The sequence below is a fragment of the Euprymna scolopes genome, chromosome 21 (genome assembly GCF_053919585.1).
Source record: "Euprymna scolopes isolate OS-2025 chromosome 21, ASM5391958v1, whole genome shotgun sequence".
Lineage (NCBI taxonomy): Eukaryota > Metazoa > Mollusca > Cephalopoda > Sepiida > Sepiolidae > Euprymna > Euprymna scolopes.
In genome coordinates, this window is record NC_136502.1 from 109,309,287 (window position 1) to 109,322,379 (window position 13,093).

At 36.5% G+C, this 13,093-nt stretch overlaps 1 protein-coding gene across 2 annotated transcripts in view; it reads right to left on the reverse strand.

The window, feature by feature from the left end:
* LOC145242989 (protocadherin gamma-C4-like) overlaps window positions 1–13,093 on the reverse strand; it is a 151,167-nt gene that overhangs the window by 30,778 nt on the left and 107,296 nt on the right. The gene's annotated exons all lie outside the window — the stretch shown is intronic.

Sequence of the window (13,093 nt, forward strand, 5' to 3'; positions counted from 1 at the left end):
AGAACAGAAAAAAACCTAACATCGTCATCTCCCTTGTAAACTCAATATCACCATGACACTTCATCCTCCAGAGGAAGCTGGTTCAACCCATCTATGTTAAATGCCGCTGGTGTAACATATATGTATATTTAGAAATATATGACACAGGAACAGTCGAATTGAGAATTGGATTATTTTTGTTTTGCAAAAGAAGCATTGGTGACACCCCAAACTAATAATTTCTTTAAAGTTTATGTAACATTCATTTATCGAATTTCTTTGATTTTTTTTTTTTTTTTTTTAAATTTGTGAAAAGATTATATCTTGGTGTGTGAAAATAATTTTAAAGAAAAAGTATTTTCCAGATCAGGTTGGAGTAGTGGAAACAAAACATAATTTTAGGGGCGTGGGGCAGAGACTGCAGTCAGGGTTAGGTGTTTTCATTCTCCAATGGAAATAAGGGAACAAGTCGTGCATAGTATATTTGTATATCATATACTGGCGAAAAGACTCCCCCTCTCTATTTTGTGTTATATTTCTAACAACTTTTAAACCCACTGTTTTTAGGAAGACGACTGCAAAAAATAGAGAGAATGAAACAGAAGGATACAAAGTCGTAGCACTCCTTCTGAAGCCAAGCATGGGTCTCTTTGGATTTGTGGGTCAGCGCTAAGTCCTGCTACCATACCCAGGGTCTGCTAGCGGCCACCTGATTACACCAGGGGATCACCACACTCTTCAGCACGTCCAGGTACACTTTGGTGTTGACTTTCAAGCCGACTTCGAAGATGTAAGGTAGAATAATGTCATTTGAAACCAAACCAAAGACCATAACCATGACCGGAAACTTTGTTGAGTTGTGCCTTCAAGCGTTAAACCGTCCAGATTTGCATTTTGAGGGTGCTGACAATGGTCCTGTTGTCATAACTTGGATTGGTAGCGAGCATGAGCTGTACTGTTACAGAATGGATTGAGAGAGAGAGAGAGAGAGAGAGAGAGAGAGAGAGAGAGAGAGAGAGAGAGAGGAGTAAACGTGGAGTGTAGACACATTTACCAGCACCGAGGGTCAGCTGACCAGATTACGTATGAGTGACGTGGTCAGGTTGGCTAGATCTGTGAGACTGGATTTGGGCTTTGAAGAAGACGGACGGCTTAATAGCTGTTCCCTCCCCTTCACTGGGGGTGGGGGACGCTGACGTGTTCAAAGCAAGCAAGATTCACTTCCATATTCTGTGTCGACATTTGGAAGGAAAATAAAAAAACTATAAAACACATTCATCGTCTTGGAGTGATAAATCTTCGTCTAACAGGTACCAGTCTCCCGCTCAAGAGAAGATGAATTCCATATGGATCACATCGACGACACATGAAGTAAGGTATGTCGAAGAAAATGCATGTAACACACACACAAAAGCATATGAACAATTAGAGATGAACACACACAACCGCATATGAAACTAGACGATCATACGCAAACGGAATTCTTTTATGACACGCATAATCCCCTTTTATGTTATACACCAAACGTCAATTTGGTGCCCCTCTATGATAACCCTAGTGAGAACTTCAATGAGAACTTTATGTAACAGTACAGCGGCGCATCTCCGATCTCGCTTGTTGAACATTTTATCACTTTCACACATTATAGAAGGTTCTTATTGCTCTTGGTATTTGTATACAACTGGCCAACTAGTAGATGGTCTGTAACAAAAAAAAAAAAAGAAAAAAAGGAAAACCAATTTTCATCAAAGGGAAATGGAATCATGTCGTCTTTTTTAGGACGACAATGTTATCCTTCCACCCTGTAAAAATCCTCCCGGGTAACGCTGGCTATAGAAAGCTAGTAGAAATATTTCATTTTCTATCTTTCTAGGTTTTGTTTTCGTCTGTCATATAACTATCTTTACTTCGATACTAAAATTGGATGTGACAAACTCTGAGCTCATAAAAAGGGTGGTTAATGGCGATCTTCATGACTGCTTTGACCCTGAGTGACCTTGCTGCTATTCTAGCCGTCATTAATGTCGCTTGATCAAATAAGCCATAATTAAAAATTAACGCGAGTGCAAAGTGAAAACCTCGCTCAGTGCGAGCGAGGGAAAAGATGAGATGAGGGGCGAATAACGTGAATCTGAACGTCGCATCATCTTCATCCGTGAATTAATATGTTCTTTGATTTATTAGTTAAAAGCTCGTAGATAAATTTAAATGCCAAGTACATTGCTGACCGTGTGTCAACCGGGCAAAAACAGATATTTGGAAATATATGTGCTTTAGCGTTCGAGATTGAAGTTTAATTACACAAAAGAAGAAATATTTTTGTCAAATAAGGGGAGGCAGGGTGGTTGGGGGTCTTCGGTAGCATAATGGATACGAACACAGCCTATAGAATCGGCTAAAATGAATTCAAATCCAGTTGAATCTATTCTGTTCATATGTCCTGTTAATAACATTGCATGCATAGAGCGGCCCTACTGTTTTAACAGCGTTGGAGACCACAACACTCTAAATTGTAGAGCCTTGGTAATCTCGGGAAGACAAGTAAAGACGGTAGTTTCCTGTTGCTTTCCGTCTTGAATCCGGGGGGGGGGATCGGGTACATCTCTCCTTCGTGAGTTAAACGTGCCCCCAGATACCAACCTGAAAATTTCTACGACTCAGCGCAGTTCATACAGCGCCTAGCCTTCCCAAATGGTCACCCATCTGACACTGCCCAAGCTCATTGTTACTTAACTTCGGTGATTTGGCGAGAACCGGTGTGTCAACGTGATTGCATTAATACTAATAGCATTAGGAAAGTTAAAAAAAAAAACAAACAAACAAGAAAACAACAACATTTTTCAAGTTTCATCACTAGGGCTTTGAAAACAGCATATTCTTTTCATTGTTTTGACTCTCGAGTATATATCAGATACAGTTAGTTAATAAACCGAGAATCACATCACCTTATATAAAATCATATAAGATATCAACGCATATACACTCGAGAGTCAAAATAATAAAATGAATATGCTGTTGTCCTAGCCATCACTTATCATATTGGAAATATTCTGAATAAGAGGTTTGGTAATTTGCATAAGTGAGTTCATTATAATTTATGTTGCTTTTTGTACACTTTACTTAAGAAGAGACGTTCTATATAAATTCTCACAAAAGAACTTTCAAAAAAGGGAACTCTTAGATATTGGAGGAAGTTAATTTCTAACGCACCCACAAAAAAAAAAACAAAAAAAAAACTGACTTTCTTAAACAAGGAAAACACCTTCCAGAACAACCGTTTTTTTTTTGGAAATCACACAAGAAACCGACTAAGTATCTCTGTTATATTTAGAATTGTAAAATATATTTGATTGAATGCAGTAATTGCCTTTGTTTGGTGTGTCACTACCTTTATTCAAAAAAAAATTTTAAAAAAATGAATTTTCTTAAACAAAAGTATTTTTGCCTTTACTGCACAAGTTAGGAATAACCTTTCTAGATTATTTCTAACACCCAAGGCCAAAAGCCACTTGGAGATAAGGGGTAAAGATATGGAATGGGCTTTATGACAGGATTAGGATGATTGATAGAGTGGTCTGTTTTATACGGTTATGGATGCTGGACAATCACGAACAGCATGAGGAAGAGACTTGAAGCAACTAAAACTCCGTTCCTGAGGAGAGTTTTTATAAATATCCTGGACAGTAAAGCAAAAAAAATCAAGAGGTATTAAAAATGGCAAACACAGAAATGGTTTCTAATAAGAACAGTACGAAAAAGATAAATGAGATTCATGGGCCATGTCTACAGAAAAAGCGGAATAGAACAGATTAGTTTAACAGGAAAGATCACAGGTAGAAGCAGAGGATGACAGCGAGAAACATACGCTGACAGTCTGAATACCTGAGCAACATCAAAACTGATGAGCAACAATGAATTCGTGAATGCCTAGAGGGAGTGAGATGGATGGGGAGATATGGCCGTCAATGCCTGTAACAGGTAGGACATCACTTGAATGAATGATAGAGTGGACCAGTTAGAATAATTGTGACAATGGCTCATGACAGAAACCCGTTGACATTGGATTTGAAGACGACTATGTTGTATTGTAACCTGTAGAGAAGCCTTTGCTGTTACACACAAGTCCTGGGAGGTGACTTGTTTGTAGTAGACAGTTCCACAGAACAAAATATTCTTACCGTGTCGAAACCCGGGAAAAGAACATGTGAAATTGCTCCAGAAAAGGTTTAATATTTATGAAGCAATTCTGGTTTCTGATTGGTTGGTAGCAGAACGTGAATTTATTTGATTCGTCAGTTCTTAGCAGCGTCGTTTATAAATAGAATCGTCCGACTGTGTGGGATCATACCCCATTATAAACCTTTTATAATGGGATGTGTCTCCTAGCGGCTTCGGCTGCAGGGAGACAGGGTAGTACAAGTCAAGGATTCGTCACTTGACACTCAGCCCAACAGCTGAGGTACACCGCCTGGGTAATACCTAGGAGGTCCACCCTCCCAGGCCTTGCCACCGGGCTTTCCGGTGGGGCAAGTTTATTGCTTGCTGTCTGAGGCGCCCCGACCGGGGAATGCCGACGGGGTTACTCAGGCAATTTTTAAAATTGCAGGAGTGCCCCTCCTTTAGGGGAGCCTGCGGGTATCCCACTTTCCAGGCCTTGTGCCAAATATTGCCGATGTGGGCGGCAATTAAATATATACCCCATTAGAATCCAAAATATTGCAACAGTAGGTTTGTGTGTGGAAAATTCAGCTCGTAAGCACACAGGAAAAAAGGAAAGTTTTTTGTGAATGTTGTATAACCGTATCGTTACGTTTCAACTGCTCAGACGCACAGATTGTCTTGTACAGTAGCAAAGGAACACACACAAAAAAGGAAAAAAAAAATAAAAATCCGACTCGGCATTTGTTTTTAAAATACAAATGAAATGCATTTATTCGTGGTTCTTCCAAAAATAACAAATTTCATTATCTTTCAAATGTGTTTTACAACGCTCTGCTATATAACATGTGCTTTTTAAAAGTCTCTCTCCCTGCCACCTGAAGCTGGCCATAACCAGCGTTTTCTCGCTCTCAACTTCACACGCCCATCTTCCTCAGTTCGCACTTTGTTTCTCTTGCTCGACCACATGCTGTCCTTTTTTCTTTTTCTTTCCTTCTTCTTCCCGTGAAGTCAGTGCGTACACACTTGATTAATTTGCATATCACTAAAACGGCTGCTGCTGCTGCTACTAATATTTTCGTTAGTCAGCTATCCTATGAGTGTTCATTTCATTCCTCGACACTCTATTACAGGAGAACTAAAGATTAAAGCTCAGTCAAGTACTTTCCATGGAAATAACAAGAGTAGAGAGAGACTAGCAATGTCTCTTCTGTGAGAAAGGAGCAGTAAAGAACCTAAGAGATAATTCCCCCACTAAATTTTGAAATTGATTCTGAAATTTAGGTCCCGAAGAGAATTCTGAACAGTGCCTCTCCTGATATAACAGATTTGGATTCAACATACAAAATTGTTAATAACTGACACACCACCCTTTTCTTGGCACTACCTTAATTTGGGCTGTGGTGGTTCTCTTTAGTTCAGGAATAGTCTGAGAATTATTTTGATAGATAGTATCTTTGAGATAATAGTATGGATAGAAATCGGTGGTGGGTGGTTAAGGTCCAGTGTATGTGAAGTCCATTTGGGATTGCATTTACTGATGAGACGATCGCTAATGTGTCCAATGAGTCATTTTTCAGTGTCGGAATTCGTCCCATCTTGTGGAAACCACTATTCATCCTTCACAACGCCTGTTGCAATATTTTTGATATGATCAGAGCGTATGATTGAAGAAAATTGGAATGTCCTACTCATAGACACTGGCAATAGGAACTGACCAATCAAATGGAGCCATGCTCTGCTAGCAACCAATCAGAAACCAGAATCTCTCCATAAAAATACTCAATCTTTTAGAATTCCTACACGAGAAAGAGTTTTTGCTCTTCGTCTGCAAACTTATACAGATTAGCAACCCACCTAAAACTAACCCTAACCCTAACCCACCTAAAACTCTATTCTTCTAATCATAAGTTATACCGATCAATTACCCATCGAAAAATTTTCTAAAATGAAACATAGCTCATCTTTGAAGAGTGCTCTGAACAGTGGCACCCCTCCACGATATAACAGCAGTACTACACCTTAGGACGAATCTGACGTTTATAGGAAGAGCATTGCATCAGGAGTTACAGTTAAATCTTAACTGATTGTTTCCGGTAGCTTTTGGGTTTAGATATTAGATAATCCAAAAAGGGTTAATCGACCATAAAGCAATCAAACATATATCTACATACTGATCTACGCACGCACTACTTATCTTCCATCAATCATTATCCCCACACACACACACACACACACACACACACACACACACACACACACACACACACACACACACATGCACACACGCATACACACACACAAATACACACATACACATACAAACACACACACACACACACACACACACACACACACACACACACACACACACATATAAATGAATAACGGTATAACTCCATTCTAAAATCCAAATATTTATTTTTCATATCAAACATATTAAAAATTGGGTACATTTTATTTTCAGATCCGTTTCGTTATGCAGAAACCATCGATATTATTATGCCAATATCGAATCTTCTCATGCGTATACTCGTCAGAAAAACAGAAATATTTGCTTAGAAAGAAAGAAAAAAAATATATATACTATTATATAAAAGGAACTTCGTTTGTCTGTTTGTTTGTGACTTCGTTCCCTATTGACTCCAAAACGGCTGGACCAAATTTTTTGGAAATTTCACACAAATGTTCCTTATGTATCTGGGAGTGTTCTTGGATAGGTTTTGTACCAGAAGGCCTCCGATAATTATCGAAAATAAAAAAAAACAAAAACATTAAAGATGGAATTTTCATCAAAGTTACAACTTTTACAAATTCTAACATTTGAGAAGTTTATCACCACACAAACAAATGTGTCTGGCGAATAAAATCAACAGTAGGTTCTTTTATATAACAGAGACTCGTTCGAAATGAATGTTTCTCTTTAGAGCACACCTGAACCATTATACTTGATTTTTGCATTTTAAATTTTAATGCAAACCAAAAAAATTTTTTAAAATAATTTTATAAAATCAACCGTAGGTTCTTTGATATGATAGCGGCGCATTCGAAATGAATGTTTACTTGACTTTTGCATTTTAAACTTTGATTTATAGATTACTAGTAGGCCGCCCGGCGTTGTCCGGTCATAAAATACATATAAATAGTATTTTTTAATTGATACAGAAACTGAGACATGCGCATGCGAGTATTATGTTGCATTTAAACAGTTCATTTCTTGTAAAAAAAAAAAAAAAATTGATGTTAATAAAATTGATTAAATTATTAATGTATTTCAAAATATTCCCCGATTTTAAATTTCGACAAAATGATTTTCTTTGTATGCGTTTATTTTTTTTTTAATATTTTCATATTTTCCCAAATATATTCATTAAATATAAAATTTATGAGTTAGTAAAAATATAAATTTTTAAAAATATTTTCATATTTTCCCAAAAACCTAAAGACAGTGAGTCAAGTTCGATAACAATTAGGCCGGCTTGACACTATCTTTAAAACGTGTTTTCAGATTTACTTATTCTTTACATAAGGAATCTGTCATGTGAACCATCCACGCACGAGCATTTGTGAAACAGTTAGCAAACAGATAAAAATACGACCCCCCCCCCACGTACCAATTTTTCAATTTTGACCCTAATTAACAGCCTATTTTTAGGGGGTTGGGGGGAATGCAAAAAAAAAAAAAAAAAAAAAAAAACGAGAAAGATTTTGCGCATGCGCAAAGGTAATAGAAATATGTTGGCAAGTTGAAATGAACATCTTGAATTTCAACTTACCGACATATTTCTCTATGCATTATTCATCCAAACAAAGATTTTACTCGCTATAAACCATCCTTGGTGTATGATTAATATTTCTTGCTAATTTCAGTGTTATGTGACCAGTAATTTAAAAGTTTATCGGTTAAATATTTTCACACACACAACATATATGCATCTACTATTTTATTTATGCAAGCCGCCCAGCATAGCCCGGTCGTAAAATATGCGTAAATATTATATTTTAATTCATACAAAAACTGAGACATGTGCATGCGAATATTATGTTTTTTTCTAAACAGTTCAATTCTTGTAAGTAAAAAAAAAGCTGAGATCGAAACCGAAACCTAAAGACAGTGAGTGAAGTACGATAACCATTAGGCCAGCTTGACATGATCTTTAAAATGTGTTTTACGACCTAGTTTATTCTTAACATAAGGAATCTGTCACGTGAGCCATTCACGCATGCGCATTCGTGAACAGTTAGCAAACAGATAAAAAATACGACGTACCAATTTTTCAATTTTTTACTCTAATTAACAGCCTGTTTTTTTTTTTTTTTTTTTTTTTCGGAATGCAAACGGATTAAAAAGTTTTCCAAATGCCTGAATATCCTATATACCAAATTTCAAGTTTGTAGATAAAATATTCGTTGAGTATATAGGTTGAGAAGTATCCTCACACACACACACACACACACACACACACACACACACACACACACACACACTTTTATAGATACAGACATTTTTACAAAATATATTAAACAAATAAATTATATACAAAACGTATGTACAGGTTTGGTATAAAATGACCCATCAAGTTGATGTGCCGTAAAATCCAACAACCAATCATTCGTCCTCATTTCATCCACTCAATTTTAATTACTTTCTTTTTCTCTTTTTTTTCCCCTGCTATCATTTCTCTCTAAATGTTTGTGAGTAATGGATGCGAACACAGACTCTGAGATAATCTGAGTTCAAATTCAATCCTCTTCGAACTAAAAGAAGTTTAGAGCAAAAACTGATAGAAAAAAAAGCATAATTTAATTTTTAAACATCGATGTTTGCAAATTAAACTTACTTCCGTGAGTCAGTTGATTAACATTTTTAGTGGAAATAATTTTAAAATTTAATCGACAAGAAAATGAATAATTCATGTGAGATCAGAAAATAAATGCAACGTTGAAAATATTTCTGAAAACTAGAGAATCCAAAAATAATTAGCCTCTAGTTTATTTAGCGCTCTCTCTCTCTCTCTCTCTCTCTCTCTCTCTCTCTCTCTCTCTCTCAATGTGCATATCATTTATGTTTGTGTGTATCAACATATGCATGAGTGTGTATATGTACGTTTAGACGTATAGATGAGTGTACAATGTAAGAAGTGCGCTTCAAAATGAATGCCTCCTATTTTTTATTCCACCTTTTGCCTAACCTCTACCTCATACACACACACACACACACACACACACACACACACACACACATATATATATATATATATATATATATATATATATATATATATATGAGCAAATAGTTAATAAAACATGTTAAAAAACACTTTGAAATGAGTTAAAAACATTTAATCTGAAAAGGAAACACTTGATAAGTGGATAGTCCTTAATCGGCGGAGTTTCGAAGAAATACTTTCCTTCTCATCAGAGGGTAGGAATTAGCAAAATTCGGGATCGGATTTTGCATCCAAAAATATTTGATGAAACAACAAGTAAGTCAAAGATCTTACTTGATAACAAAAAGTGAAGCATAGGGAATATGGTGAAGAAAAAGGTGATTACACGTGAATGGATAGATTATGTCTCGGCAGTCGTGTGAAAAGCACATCTTATTTTTCTTTTATTAATATTATTGGAATTTTCCCCTTTTCTTTTCTTTGTACATATTTGTGAATTATTCCATGGATCTCGGCCTTTTGGATTATTTTGGACCATCTTCCAATTACGTGATTTCCTTGGATTTTACTTGTGCAAATGGAAATTCAATTAACTTTCTTGGAGTTATATTTTTGGATTTTACCGTCATTGGATTATTTACCTTTCACCAGACTATCCATTCATGTGTAATCACCTTTTTCTTCACCATATTCCCTCTGCTCCACTTTTTGTTATCAAGTAAAATCTTTGGCTTACTTGTTGTTTCATCAAATACTTTTGTATGCAAAATCCGATCCCGCATTTTGCTAATTCCTACCCTCTGATGAGAAAAAGTATTTCTTCGAAACTCCGCGGATTAAGGACTATTCACTTATCAAGTGTTTCCTTTTCAGATTAAATATGTTTGTAACTCTTTTTCAAGGAGCAACTGGACTCATGATAAAGAATTTCAAAAAAACCTGACAAATATATCAGGTGAATCAAGAGATATTCAAACAATCGCACTTTAATGGACGATTAGAATCTTAAAAAGATCTCTCGGTTGGAATGTCTGAGATGGTGGGTAAATGTCTGGCATCCGATAGGATACCCCACCCCCAGCAAGAACAAAATATATTTGTATAAATGCACATATTGTGTAAAAACATGCATGAGCGTATATGTATTATACACGTGTGTGTGTGTGTGTGTGTGTGTGTGTGTGTGTGTGTGTGTGTGTGTGTGTGTGTGAACATATCCATATACTCTTTTTTTGTTTTAATTTTCCTATCAATTTGTTTTTGCTGGGGATGAGGCATTCTACCGGATGCCAAATATTCTCCCTTTAGTTTAGTTACTCCAACCGACAGATCTTTTTAAGATTCTAACCGTCTCTTTTAAGAGTAATTGTTTGTATTTCTCTTGCACTCGGTTCACCGAGTATATTCGCCAGGTAGTTTTTGAAATCCTTTTTCATTAGCCCAGTTGCTCCTATACTGACTGGAATGATTGATACTTCCTTAAAATTCCAGTTTCTTTTCATGTCGTACATAAATTATTTGATATTTTGTTATTTTCTCCCTATCTAATCTGTTACGGTCAGCAAGTATGTGTTTATGTATGCATATAGACAAACTATTCGTCCGTCGTTGTCGATTACGTCCACGAACATTACCGATGATGCTGTGACTTGTGCATGAAAAAATTTTTTGTGGCAAGAGTTGCACAATCTCCAACCGCACCCCTCCTTAGTCGGTAGTGTATTATTCCACTAGTAAATAGAAATTCAGGATGAGTGAAAACAATGCAGAGACAAGCTGAGAGCACATATGGCGCCTCGTATTCCCAAATAGTCACCCATCTGGTCCTAACCAGGCTCATCGTTGCTTAACTGCTGTAATCTGACAAGGACTAGTGTGTGAACGTTATTGCGCCGTATATATATATATATATATATATATATATATATATATATGTATATATATATATATATATATATATGTATATATATATATATATATGTATATATATATATATATGTATGTGTGTGTGTGTGTAGGTGTAGACATATGCATGTATATACCAGGGTCATTCCAAAAGTAATGCCGCCTATTTTTTATTCCGTGAGAATGTGTGTGTGTGTGTGTATGAGGACAAATCTCAACCTATATACTCAACGAATTTTTGATCTACAAACTTGAAACTTGGTATATAGGGTATTCAGACATGTGGAAACTTTTTTTTTTAATCGGTTTTCATCTGGAAAAAAAAAGAGCTGCTTAGGGGTCAAAATTGCAAAATCGATACTTGAGGTCATCGGATTTTTATCTGTTTGTCAACTGTTTCATTACTGCGCATGCGCGAATCGTTCACATGACAGCCTCCTTATGCTAAGAATAAGTAGGTTTTAAAACACTTTTTAAAGAATGTGTCAAGTTGGTCTAATGGTTATCGTACTTGACTAACTTTAGGTTTTAGTTTCGATCTCACCTCGAGTATTTTTTATTTACAAGAAATGAACTGCTTGGGGGGGGGACAATACTCGCATGCACATGTCTCAGTTTCTTTCCGTTTTTTTTTTTTTACTTAATTTTTTAAAACTTTAACGGTATGTTTAATACCGGGCAACGCCGGGTACATCTGCTAGTATACATATTTATATGTGTGCGTGATTTTTTTAAATTTGCGCGTATATACAAGTATGTGCATATGTATATGTCTTAGTGTATGTACATGAATACGAATGTATTTGTGTGTGTGTGTGTGTATCTGTGCATGGATGTGTATATGTATTTGTGTTAATGTATGTATATACGTCAAATAAATCATTGAGAACGCTCTGCGTGTCTAGTTTATTCAAACATTGTGTGTGAATGTATGCGAGTGTGCACGAGCCTACATGGGAAGAGTAGGTGGGGTTGGCGCGGGCCGGTCACGTCTCTCTTTCCCTTCGCGGCACGAGTGTTGAAGAGACAGCTTTTTGTTGATTAATTTTCCCGCGGAATTCCACAGTGACGTTAATTTTTTTTTTTTTCTTTCTTCTCGTCTTTCGCTTCTTTTCATAAAATCGAAATTAAAACAAAAGCGAAGCCAACGACTGAAAATTCCCCGCACAGAATTTGTGAGATGCGCTGCGCACGGCCGGGCGACATGTTCGGAATTTAAATTCTAAACGCCATTGCTGCAGTTATGCACAGATTTTCGCAAAAATGCAACGATTGTCGAACCGCCTGATCACCATGTCATCATCACTGAATGGGTTACAATCTGAAGACGATCACTGAAAATTTAGGACGCTTTCTTCTCCCTTAGCTACTTTGTTTTCATAAAAAAGACGTTTCTAGCCTATATCTGCTCTATCGTTATTTTCATGGCAGTTGCTCGACTGAGCTTCAATCTATGGTCCCCTCCTGCAAGACATTCACAGCAAGCACTCAACTATCTACTACCAGTATCAGTAATTTCCTTTACTCTCTATCTGTGCCTATAGCTAAACAAGAAATCCACGAGCAGAGCTTTTTTTTTTTAATTTTTTTTACATGGCTGCTCGTCTGTAGAACACAATACCATGGAACTGCTTCCTAGCTGATTATTACATGGTCGTTTTCAAGTCCAACGTAAACAAGTTCTTGTTGAGCCATTCTCTAAAGTAATTAGATTATCCAATTTCCGCTATCATCGATCACCATGATGTCGTATCACCTGACATCAATTAACGCTTATCCTTGAATAGCTTTTGGGACTTGATAAGCAATGACTAGAGTTTAAAAAAATTATCGTTTTAATGGCGGAGTGGGGTATTATTAATTTTTTTTACGCGCTTTTT